The sequence below is a fragment of the Barbus barbus genome (assembly GCF_936440315.1).
Source record: "Barbus barbus genome assembly, chromosome: 17".
NCBI lineage: Eukaryota > Metazoa > Chordata > Actinopteri > Cypriniformes > Cyprinidae > Barbus > Barbus barbus.
The window spans coordinates 15,333,421-15,346,682 of record NC_136745.1 but is presented as its reverse complement, the minus strand read 5'-3'; positions in this window follow the sequence as shown (position 1 = coordinate 15,346,682).

Below are 13,262 nucleotides of genomic sequence, written 5' to 3'. Positions count from 1 at the left end.
ATAGGTTTCATAGACAATTGGAAGAATTTTTGGGGCAGACCTCACCTGCTGAAAAGAGATGGTCTTCATCCCTCTTGGGGTGGTGCCGCTCTTCTCTCTAGAAATATGACACATAGTCTTAGAGTTCATACTTGACTAACTGGGGCCCAAGTCAGGAAGCAGACAGACTGGCTAAACCGACTGGTGATTTTAATATCCATGCTGATAATGAAAGAGATTCGTTGGGATCAGCATTTATAGACATTATAAACTCCATTGGTGTTAAACAACACATTTCAGGACCTACTTATTGTCGAAATCATACTCTAGATTTAATACTGTCATATGGAATTGATGTCAGTGGTATTGAAATATTGCAGCAGAGTGATATATTCCATATAGCTAAAGCTGTAAAGCCAACCCCTTGTTACAAATATGGTAGAACCATCACTTCTACCACAAAAGACTACTTTATAAATAATCTTCCTGACTTATCTCAATTCCTCAGCATATCCAATAGCTCAGAGCAACTTGATGATGTAACAGAAACTATTAACTATTTAGATACGGTTGCTCGTTTACGCTTAAGGAAGATTAAGGAAAAGAGTCCAACACCATGGTATAATGAGCACACTCGGAAAGTACCCTATCCAACAGAAAAGCATTATAAACTGCTAGATCTGATTACTTTACGTCTCTTTTAGAAGAAAACAAACACAACCCCAAGTATTTATTTAATACAGTGGCTAAATTAACAAACCATATAACATCAGCAGGTGCAGACATTACACAGCAGCATAGTAGTAATAACTTTATGAACTACTTTACTTCCAAGATCGAAACTATTAGAGAAAATTGTAACCATGCAGCTGTCAGCCACAGTATCGCATCAGATAGTGCACTATAGATCCCCTGAGGAACAATTCCACTCATTCTTTTCTATTGGAAATGAAGAATTGTATAAACTTGTTAAATCATCTAAACCAATAACCTGTATTTTAGACCCTGTTCCATCTAAGCTCCTAAAAGAGGTGCTTCCAGAAGTAATAGATCCTCTTCTCAATATTATTAACTCATCATTGTCATTAGGATATGTCCCAAAAACCTTCAAACTGGCTGTTATTAAGCCTCTCATTAAAAAACCACAACTTGACCCCAAATAATTAATTAATTACAGACCGATCTCAAATCTCCCTTTTCTGTCAAAGATATTAGAAAAGGTAGTATCATCACAACTATGTTCCTTCTTAGAGAAAAATTATATATGTGAGGATTTCCAGTCAGGTTTTAGACCATATCATAGTACTGAGACTGCTCTCATTAGAGTTACAAATGACCTGCTTTTATCATCTGATTGTGGTTGTATCTCTCTATTAGTGCTACTGGATCTTAGCGCCGCGTTTGACACTATCAACCACAACATTCTTTTAAATGGACTAGAAAATTATGTTGGCATTAGAGGAAGTGCACTGGCATGGTTCCAATCATACTTATCTGACCACCATCAATTTGTGGCAGTAAATGAAGAGGTATCATACCAATCACAAGTGCAGTATGGAGTACCTCAAGGCTCAGTACTTGGCCCCTTACTTTTCACACTTTACATGTTACCCTTGGGAGATATCATTAGGAAACATGGTGTTAGCTTTCACTGTTATGCTGATGATACCCAGCTATATATTTCTTTGCGACCTGATGAAACTTACCAATTTGCAAAACCAACGGAATGTATAGCTGATATCAAAAACTGGATGACTAGCAATTTCTTAATGCTAAATTAAAACTTTTGCATGTAATCAACTAGATTACGGTCTAATACTTGATGTTTGCTCTGTAAATTCTTCATCATCAGTTAGGAACTTAGGCGTACTTTTTTGATAGCAATCTGTCCTTCGAAAAACATGTTTCTAGCATTTGTAAAATTGTACTGCATTTTTCCATCTTAAAAATATATCTAAATTACGACCTATGCTCTCAATGTCAAATGCAGAAACATTAATTAATGCATTCATGACCTCGAGGCTAGATTATTGTAATGCTTTATTGGGTGGTTGCTCTGCACGTTTAATAAACAAACTCCAGATGGTTCAAAATGCAGCAGCTCCCTATTAAACATCGTATACATTTTAAGATCTTATAAAGCCTATAAAGCCCTGAATGGTTTGGCACCTTAGTATTTGAGTGAGCTCTTATCGTATTATAGTCCTTCACGTCCGCTGCGATCTCAAAACTCTGGCCATTTGATAATACCTATAATATCAAAATCAACTGCGGGCAGGAGATCGTGTTTCCTATTTAGCGCCCAAACTGTGAGCCTAGATTTAAACTGCTGATTTAGCGGATTTAAACCAGATGTACTTGTTACATTGTTAGAAGAATGGTATCTACGCTAATATTAGTCTGTTTCTTTCTTATTCCGAGGTCACCGTAGCCACCCAGATCCAGATTGTATCCAGATCAGATGGTGGATCAGTACCTAGAGATGACCTCTACAGCCAGGTCACCTAGATGAGCCCCAGAGACTGATCCCCAGTGAAGACCCTGTCTTCAAGACGGCCATCAGGACAAGACCACAGGAACCAGATGAGTCCTTTGCACAATCTGATTCTGCTTTAGCCTAGATTTAAACTGCTGATTGACACTATTTTGACAAACTATTTCCCCGTCTAAATACTGTAAAGCTGATATAAAGCCATCCAGCTTTATATCAAGCCGATGTTAAGCTGCTTTGACACAATTTGCATTGTTAAAAGTGCTATACAAATAATATTGACTTGACTTGACTTGATGAACCTCCCAACAGCCTTCAAAACACTCACTTCAAGTACACAGATGCATAATGACAGTCTTGTATATGATATCAAAGTTTACCTATCAAAGACTTTCTTTAAGATAAAAAGCAGTTTTATTCTAGGGATCTATTTTTTGATTTCCTGATTTGATTTACTGTTGCTGCCATTTTTTAACCATTCAAAGATGTCTACCTGACTGAATATCACAGAAGTAGACTGATGATCACAACTGTCTGAGACAGAAAAAAAGAGAGAACAGTTATACAATCCTGAAAAATGTATCATGGTTTCCATAAAAACATTAAGCAGCACAATTGTGTTCAACATTGATAATAATAAGAAATACTTTTTGTGCAGCAAAAATCAGCATATTAGAGTGATTTCTGAAGAATTATGAGACACTGAAGAATGGAGTAATGATGCTGAAAATTCAGCTTTGCCATCATAGGAATAAATTACATTTTATATATATATATATATATATTTAAATAGAAAACTGTTGTTTTAAAACTGTTTTTACTATATATTTTTGATCAAATAAATGCAGCACTAGACAGACTTCTTTCAGAAGCGTTAAAAACGCTGGCATGTTGCATTGACCAATACAATCAATAAATAAAAAAGTACAATGTGTAATGAATGTTTTGTACCATCTTTTTCAAAAACATGTATCAATAACAGATGGATCTGCAAAAAAAAAGCATTTTATTTATATCTAACTCCCCCCACCCTCACCATTATCAATCTGTCTTCTTGAGTTGAAAACCTCTGCCTGGATCCCATATGCGCTGTATCAGCGCCTAAGTACTTCCATGTGCGCAGGACTGCGCCAGAACCAGGGTTCCAGATAAACACAGAGAGTGAGAGTAGAAGGGAAACAGCGCCATGCCTCTGTCTCGCTGGCTGGTTCTGTTGATAGAGGTAGACGCACAGCAGCAACAGCAGCTGTAAACATCTGCGGAACACTGAAGGCCAGAGGCTCTAGATGTTCCTCAAAGCAACATAGCATGCCAAATTACAGCATCGACACTTCAAAGCAATTAGTCTCGAATCATTGAGACATTCTAACTGGAATTTATTAGATTTCTGAGAAAAAAAAACAGTAGGATAAAAGGGGATAAAATAGGAGGTTTTACAGTGTGATTTGGTGAATTTAAAATGACACTATAATGCCACCAACTCCTAAGAGAAACCTTAAAGAAATAAATCTGATGTTTTGTGCATACATTAGTAAGAGAAAAGACAGTTAATACGTACTGACACAGAAATTAATTTTACAAAGAAGTTAGTGTAGTGGTACAACCCGAATTCCAGAAATGTTGGGACGTTTTTTAAATTTGAATGAAATGAAAACTAAAAGAATTTCAAATCACATGAGCCAATATTTTATTCACAATAGAACATACAGTAGATAACATAAATGTTTAAACAGAAATGTTAAAATTTTATGCACAAAATTAGCTCATTTCAAATTTGATGCCTGCTACAGGTCTCAGAATAGTTGGGACGGGGGCATGTTTACCATGGTGTAGCATCTCCTCTTTTCACCTCTTCTAGGCATCGAGGTTATGAGTTTCTGGAGTTTTGGTGTTGGAATTTGGTCCCATTCTTGCCTGATATAGGTTTACAGCTGCTGAAGAGTTCGTGGTCGTCTTTGATGTATTTTTCGTTTAATGATTTGATTTGATTAACTTTATTAATCCCAAAGGGAAATTCACATGTGCTAAATGTTCTCTATAGGGGAAAGATCTGGACTGTAGACAGGCCAATTCAGCACCCGGACTCTTCTACTACGAAGCCATTCTGTTGAATTATCTGCAGTATGTAGTTTTGCATTGTGCTGCTGAAATACACAAGGCCTTTCCCTGAAATAGACATCGTCTGGAGGGGATCATATGTTGCTCTAAAACCTTTATATAACAGCATTCATACCCACACCATCAGAGATGCTGACTTTTGAACTGAACGCTGATAACACGCTATAAATGTCTCCCTCCTCTTTAGCCCGAAGGACAAGGCGTCCGTGATTTCCAACAAGAATGTCAAATTTGTACTCGTCTGACCATTGAACACTTTTCCACTTTGAAATGAGCCTTGGCCCACAGGACACGATGGTGCTTCTGGACCATGTTCACATATGGCTTCCTTTTTGCATGATAGAGCTTTAGTTGGCATCTGAAAATAGCACGGCGGATTGTGTTTACCGACAGTGGTTTCTGGATGTGTTCCTGGGCCCATTTAGTAATGTCAATGACAGAATCATGCCAATGAGTGATGCAGTGTCGTCTGAGGGGCCAAAGACCACGGGCTTCCAACAATGGTATTCGGCCTTGTCCCTTACGCACAGACATTTGTCCAGTTACTCTGAATTGATGATGTTATGCACTGTAGATGATGAGATTTGCAAAGCCTTTGCAATTTGACGTCGAGGAACGTTGTTTCTGAAGTATTCCACAATCTTTTTATGCATTCTTTCACAGATTGGAGAGCCTCTGCCCAGCTTTACTTCTGAGAGACTCTGCCTCTCTAAGACATCCCTTTTATAGCTAATCATGTTACAGATCTGATGTCAATTAACTTAATTAGTTGCTAGATGTTCTCCCAGCTGAATCTTTTGAAAATTTGAAAAGAAAAACACCTATGTTGCCCCCGTGTCAACTTTTTTGAGACCTGTAGCAGGCATCAAATTTGAAATGAGCTCATTTAGTAGATACAAGTGTAAAATTTCTCCTTTTAAACATTTGTTATGTTCTCTATGTTCTATTGTGAATAAAATATTGGCTCATGTGATTTGAAAGTCTTTTAGTTTTAATTTTATTCAAATTTAAAAAACGTCCCAACATTTTCGGAATTCAGAATGTAAATGTCAAAAGCACATGTGGTGATTTTTTTAAAGGAATTAGTACTTTTATATTTAGCAAGATTGCATTAAAGTGATTAAAAGTAACAGTAAATACGTTTATAATGTTATATAATATTTCTATTTCAAATAAATGTTTTTTTTATTTCTATTCAATGAATCCTGAAAAAAAAGTAATGATTTCCACAAAAATATTAAGCAGCACAACTGCTTTCAAATAAAGCAACAAATTACATTTTAAACTTAAAATAATATAGTGAAAATATTATTTCACTATATTATTATAAGAAACGTCTTTCAAGAAAAAAAAAGAAAAAAAAAAAATCTTACTGACCCCAAATTTTTGAATGGGTGTGGATGTTATGAATATAGTAGAGGAAACATTCCACTATACATACTTCGAACATTCACTAAAGATTATAAGTTTCTTTTTAAATATTGTCTATATAAGTGATAAAATGTATAGTTCTAGTCCTGACTTTTGATTGTCAAGACAGTGTTTAAGTCATGTTAAAAATCCATGGTAAAGTAACAGTTATGACATAAAATATCAGTCATAATAACAAATCATAATTTTTGTATAATATACAACACAATTTGATCTAATATAGAGACTGTCATTTAATGAATTAGCTTAACAAAAGCTTAACAAAAAAAAAGTTGAAAAGCACTGCAACTCTCTTTCACAGTTATAATATAGACAAAAAAGCATGACATGGTTAATAATAAAACATAGAGGGTTCAGTCACACCTTGTTAACCCTGTGGCAAAGCAGAACATTTCACATTAGTAAGTGTGAAATTACATTCAAATCAATTCATATACAATCCATTACAAAGTCACACGACACAATCAAATATGCCTGTTTATGTAATAGCAATGTGCTAATGAATTTATCATGCCATTTGATCAAAACGAAAGTGTATTTAAACAATCAAATTGTCTTGGCTGTTCTTACATATAAGTTTCATAATGTTCTCCCATAAAAAGAAATATGGAGGAGGTGTGAGCATAATCATCTCCTGGTCTAAGCCCTGATGTTGACACATTAGCTGACTAGGTTACCCTGCATAACCCCACTTCATCTTTCCCTCCTGTCATTTCAAGCTCAATAAATTCTCAAGATGTGAATGTGTGTGGCTGAATATAGTTTATGAGCAGAAGAAACACAGAACCAGAGAGCAGGAAGGTGGGGAGGCAGACTGGACTCAGAATCCAGCCAGAACCCAGCTGACATTTTGATAATGAACTCGTCTCATCAGTCACTGGACATTGGCGATGAGGCCCAGCGTGCACACACACACACACACACACACACTAGTATGCTTGTAATAAGCGATGTCTCCTAAAGATCACGATCAAGAGGGAGGTGGCATCTGTACAAAAAGTCAAAGGAAAGAAGGACAGAAGAGGAGCCAGAAAAATCTATTTTCTGCACGCTAGCAAGAGCTAACTGGCTCATGCTAACAGCCAAACCCTGAGCTCTTGACCTATACATGCACTGCTCATCTACACTAAGTCTACATGTGCAGAAAACTGTACAAGAAATCCAAAAGGCCTTAAAAAGAGAAAAACTAAGTTTATGCACATATGCACAAAAAACATGGAAACATAAATATAGTTAATGTGGTTCAGCATGTATATTTTTCTTCATCACTCACATTATAAAAAATAATTCCCTTAACAACAGAGTATGGTATAACAGTCTAGCAATAATGAAGCAGGAAAACAGTAAAACAGAACTTTAACATACAAAATTTAATTTGTTGACATTAAAATAAATTTTATAATAACAAATATTTAGTAGGCCTATTACCAATAAGTTAAATGTTGTGTAATTAATTGCTTATAATTGTATTATATACTAAAGACATAATAATAATAATAATAATAATAATAATAATAATATTTAATCATAATAATAATTCACTGCTTGCAACATCTTAAGCTTTATGGAAAAGTTAGAATTACTCCAGTCTTCTGGGTCACATGTGTTACGGAAGTATACTCGGAACACAGAGATAGCGGTTAATGGGAAGTTTATTTGACAACACCGTGGGATGAGCAGGAAGTCAGGTGAGCAAACTGAGCAATGATACTTTAGATGCAATAATGAGGAATGTGATGGCAGGCTTCGTCTTAGAGGACCAGGAGATTATGGATGGATGGAAAGATGAGCACACACACACACACACACACACAAGTCAGTCTTGAAGGTGGGTGAGAGAGACACGGAGACAATGGAGGACGAAGACAAAGAGAACACGCAGGAGAAACATAGGAGGTAAGTATATGGGAAACAACACTGAATGTCTTCCTTGGAATGTTCGTAGGAGTAGAGAATGAGTCCAATACATATAAACGAGACCAGACACTGGAGTGAGGTGTTGTGTGTGCTTTTGAAGTCAGCATGATGAGTGAGCAGATGAGAGGCAGGTGAATGTGATTAGTATTCAGGTGAGAGAGTGCGCTGGGATGGAGGCCTGGCTGTTCTGTGTCAACATAAGCCTTCAGAAATCATTCTAATATGATTTGTTGCTGAAGAAACATTTCTTATTATAATCGATGTTGAAAACAGTTGTACCGTTGAATATTTTTGTGGAAAGAGTGACTTTTTCTTCACAGGATTCTTTGATAAACAAAAAGTTTTAATTTTTAGAAAGTTTTAATTAATTCAAGTGAAAGTGAAGTGACATACAACCAAGTATGGTGACCCATACTAGGAATTTTGTGCTCTTCATTTAACCCATCCAAAGTGCACACACACAGCAGTGGGCAGCCATTTATGCTGCGGCGCCCTTGCTCAAGGGCACCTCAGTCGTGGTATTGAGGGTGGAGAGAGAGCTGTACATTCACTCCCCCCACCTACAATCCCTGCCGGCCTGAGGCTCAAACTCGCAACCTTTGGGTTACGAGTCTGACTTTCTAACCATTAGGCCACGACTTCCCATGCATTAGACCATGACTGCAATGCATTCATACTGAATAAAAGTATCTATTTCTTCAGGAAAAAAAAATACTGACCTTACTGACCCCAAACTTTTGAATGGCAGCATCTGCATGCCATAATATTTTACTAGATCATTTTTGCACAAGAGCTATTTCAAAACATGACAATAATGTCACTTTAGGAGCATAAAATGTACTAAAATAATTTAAGAGGCTTTTAATTATGGTACCAACAAAGCACCGCTAGAGAAAACATACATTTATGAAACTGGATTTTTGACACAAACAGAGCTCTCTCTCTCTATACACTTTTTTTTTTTTTTTGTCTGCAATAGAACAACTACAGCAGAACACTACAGCGGTGGTCCTGAGTGAAAATTAATGCATTAATTATTTACAACAACAACAACAGAAAATATATATAAATTAAAATACTTTGGAGATGAAATGAAGATCATGTTTGATCAATTCTTTGATTGACTATTGCTGTACCAACAAACTGACCTCGGCTAGGATGAATGCTTTGCTTTTGTGAGTGCGTATGTGCACTTGTGTACACAAAGGTGACCTGATGTTCCAGTTTACAAACATACCTGTCCTTGAATCTTCTTATCTTTCCTCAGGCGTTTCCATAGAAACAAGTGGGGTAAGCCTAGGTGTGTGATAACAGCAGGTAAGAAAGCTTTGGCCCCTTACTGAATATTTAAATCCTGTTCAGCCACTCATCTCACATCTGATTTTCTGAAGTTTCAATGACAGGCGTGGTTTCATCAAGAATTGATGACACAGAAATAATCATTATGCACTTCTGGATCACACACAGTGAGTACAGTTAATATTTAATGTATGATTACATATGTGCTATGTATATTGCGTTACTGGGGTTCTTTTAGTACAAGGTCCTGACATTTAAGTGCTGTAAAATAAATAGAGTTTAAAAAGTTTTGAGATTTTTCTTTTGTATTTCATACTTTCTTTTCTCCGAAATATAAAGCTCCAACTATACTGTTACATAATACATTAAACTTTAGGGGTCAAAATTTTGCTCATGTGCCCAAAAATGCCAATGATATTATCACTATAGTATGAAGTATCACATTACTTTGAAATGGTTGTTAAAAGATTAGTCTTTTTAAAAGTGTATTTGAAAGGATACAGCAAAAGCAAGATCATTTTCTCTACACAGGATCCAAACGTTTCAAAAAGAGATACTAGCCTCTGGGGCAGTAGTGTTTATATTTAATGTTTTCTAACAGTGTTTGCCTTAATTGGACCACTACTCCTCATAGCTTTCAAGTTTTTTATCTGTACCTGTCTTCATTCTTGAATACAGAGATAAAACACACATTTGTACTTTACTGGATTAAGTATTAAAAGAGAGTTCCTCTTTAAAAAATAAAGAAGAATAAAAAAAATAATTTAGTGTTTGTTTCTTCACTTCATGAGCAAAACTGTTAAGATAAGTTAGTCAAAAACCCTTATGATACATAAAAATGCAACATCTATCATCATACTTACCCTAATGGCATTACAAACATATTTCCTTACCAAACATATACAAGTACAGTTACCAAATGCCATCAAGCATAAAAAAGTACATGGATGGTCAGTTATAGTCAATTTTTATTATTGCTATTATTATTATTTTTATGATACATAATCTACATTGACTACTTTTATATTGCTTAATGGAGTACTGCCGTCTACTTTTATTGTATGGAAAACAAATAGCTTGTTTTTTTTGTTTTTCCAAATAGGAATTTCTTACATAAGCTGTTCCTTTAATACAAAAAACAATTTTAACTAAAATAACATTTAAAATATAAAAAGGGCTCACAGACACTTAAGACAAAAAACAAGGAACCTTCTGCTTATATTACACCCAAGTGAAGAATTCAGTCCATGTTAAGGCTCTGTATTTTTCAGGGATATAATGACAGACATGGACATGTGAAGATGTGATTACAATGTTCACTGACATTTTCTGCACTAGTGCCAATCTCTTCTGCTCTCAGAAAACTTCAACATGAGTTCAAGCTGCACAGAACCATCATAGTCACTCAGCTTAATTGAACATAGCCCTGTAAGCGACCTCAACCTTGGGGTTTGTTGTTGTTGTTGTTTGGAGAATTTTGCTCAGGAATCAGTTCAAAGAGTTTAGCATTACACAACAGACATTTTCAACTGTCTCTTTCATCATGTAAAGCAGTGCATGGCCTTTTGTTCGGTGCTGTACCTTTGTTGGCTACAGGTGGGGTAGTTGGCTGTACTCTCTATCACACACACAAATACACTTTAGGTTAAAAAATGATAAAAATATATCTAAATAAATAAATAAAGTCCAATAATTATTTATTACTTCTGTCCACATTTTGCAATTTTATTAAAGTCATTAATAGTAAATGAATTACACATTAAAAAATGTTAAGCCACCTTACCTTTATATACACTACCTAAATTAACAGATTATATTGAAAATATTTTATTTAAAAATTTGAATATACAAATATAGCTTGATTACATAATAGAATTTATTTTAATTTATTATTCCTATTCTTACTTTTATTTTTAATAACAATAACATATATATTTCTATTTCATCTTTTTAATTCTATAATACATTATACCGTTAATGCATAATAGAATATTGTATTATTATTTAGCATAATTTATAAATTAAATTATATAAACATTTTCATTACAAAATAGAATTTATTTTCTATTATTGTTATTTAGTACTAGTAATCATAAAAATGATAATAAAATTGTAATTATAATTGTGTAACTATTTATTTTAATAATAATAATAATAACAAAATGATAATAACAACAAAATTAATAATAATATTAAAATAAATTTCATTATATATTACAAAAACGTATTTCTAGGAAATGGAATTTATTTTAACATGTTAAAAGGGTCATCGGATGCCCATTTTCCACAAGTTGAAATGATTCTTTAGGGTCTTAATGAAAAGTCTATAACATGAATGAATGAATGAATGATGCATTTATATAGCGCTTTATTGTGTATTGCTGTACACCCAAAGCGCTTTACAATCATGTGGGGGGGGTCTCTCCTCAACCACCACCAGTGTGCAGCATCCACTTGGATGATGCGACGGCAGCCACAGGACAACGGCGCCAGTGCGCTCACCACACACCAGCTACAGGTGCAGAGGAGAGAGAGATAGAGCCAATCAAGTGTATAGGGATTATTAGGAGGCCATGATAGACAAGGGCCAGTAGAGGGAATTTGGCCAGGACACCGGGGTTACACCCCTACTCTTTACGAGAAGTGCCATGGGATTTTTAATGACCACAGAGAGTCAGGACCTCGGTTTAACGTCTCATCCGAAAGACGGATGCTTTAGATAAACATGCTTTAGATACAATTTCTCAATGGTAGTGTAAAACAACACCCTTTTTAAACCTGTCAAAATAAGCTATGTTTTCAGCAAGCCATTCTAGTCCATGTCGCTTTAAATGCTAATGAGCTCAGCTCGCCCCGCCCCTCTTTTCCATGGAGTGACGAGCAGATTGTAAACTGTAGCCGCAAAACTTGCTAACTAGCAAATATTAGGAAAGGCCATTTCCAAAGATTCATAGAAACCCTTATACTAACTTCTTCTGTAGATGAAGCTGGATCACGAATGATTCGCGAACATAGATGCATTTAGGCAGATCAGGGATCATCGCATTCCTTTCAAAAACGAAAGTAACGTTAATCCTCTGCGTCTTCAGCGGCTCAGATGTCGGGAGTAAATGACGACTGCTATATTCATTATTACATCCAACAACAAAACACCTCATTCGATAAACGGGAGGCATCTGGTCTTCCCCTGCACCAGAGTCGACACAATGGCGGACAGCTCTCAGCTCACTCAGGGTGGGTCCAAGGTAAGACGGCCTTGTCAATAAACTATCGTGGGAGCGGCCTGTACAGAACTACATCATTCTGACAGGAATATCAGAACAGCCTGGTTTGAGAAAGGGGATTTTAATATGGGGATATAAAAAAAAACACTTGGTGGATTTTCATCATTATAGGATGGATGTGTACACACACTTTCAACACACATTTACGTTCAAACAACTTGAAATGTGAATTTTGCATCCGATGACCCCTTTAAGAAGAAGTAGAAGAAGATCAAAAAGACAATTTCAGTCAAGTGTGTTAATGCCGGTGTAAGCTCTACATCTGTTTGAGTTTTAAATGATAACAGTTACAAATTCATGAGAGAAAACAACACTCTCTTCCGCGCCAGGGTTAAAAAGCTGGTCTTAGATCTGAACAACTAAAACTTTCTGCACAATGTTTCAGCGATGAGCAAGGACCCAAAACATTGACATCTGTCCCACATTAAAGCTTGCAAAAAAACAGTGACAGGCTCAAAGAAAAGTCATCTCCATGCCGAACACAGACAGCAGACTGGAGACACGCAGCCAGAGCTGTAACTGAAACATGGTGGGCCAATATTTGGAAAACACCGCTGACCCTGAAACTTGGAAATCAGTGGAACGTGTCAGAGGTCTGTGGCTGTTTGCTTCTGAGTGAATGCTAAACAGTCATCTATTGCAGCTAATACAGAATGAGTGGTGCATTCTGCCTTTACATTGACTGAAATACTGCATGTAATCTGTGAATGAAAAACACATTATTTATACAGTAGGTGGTGTTG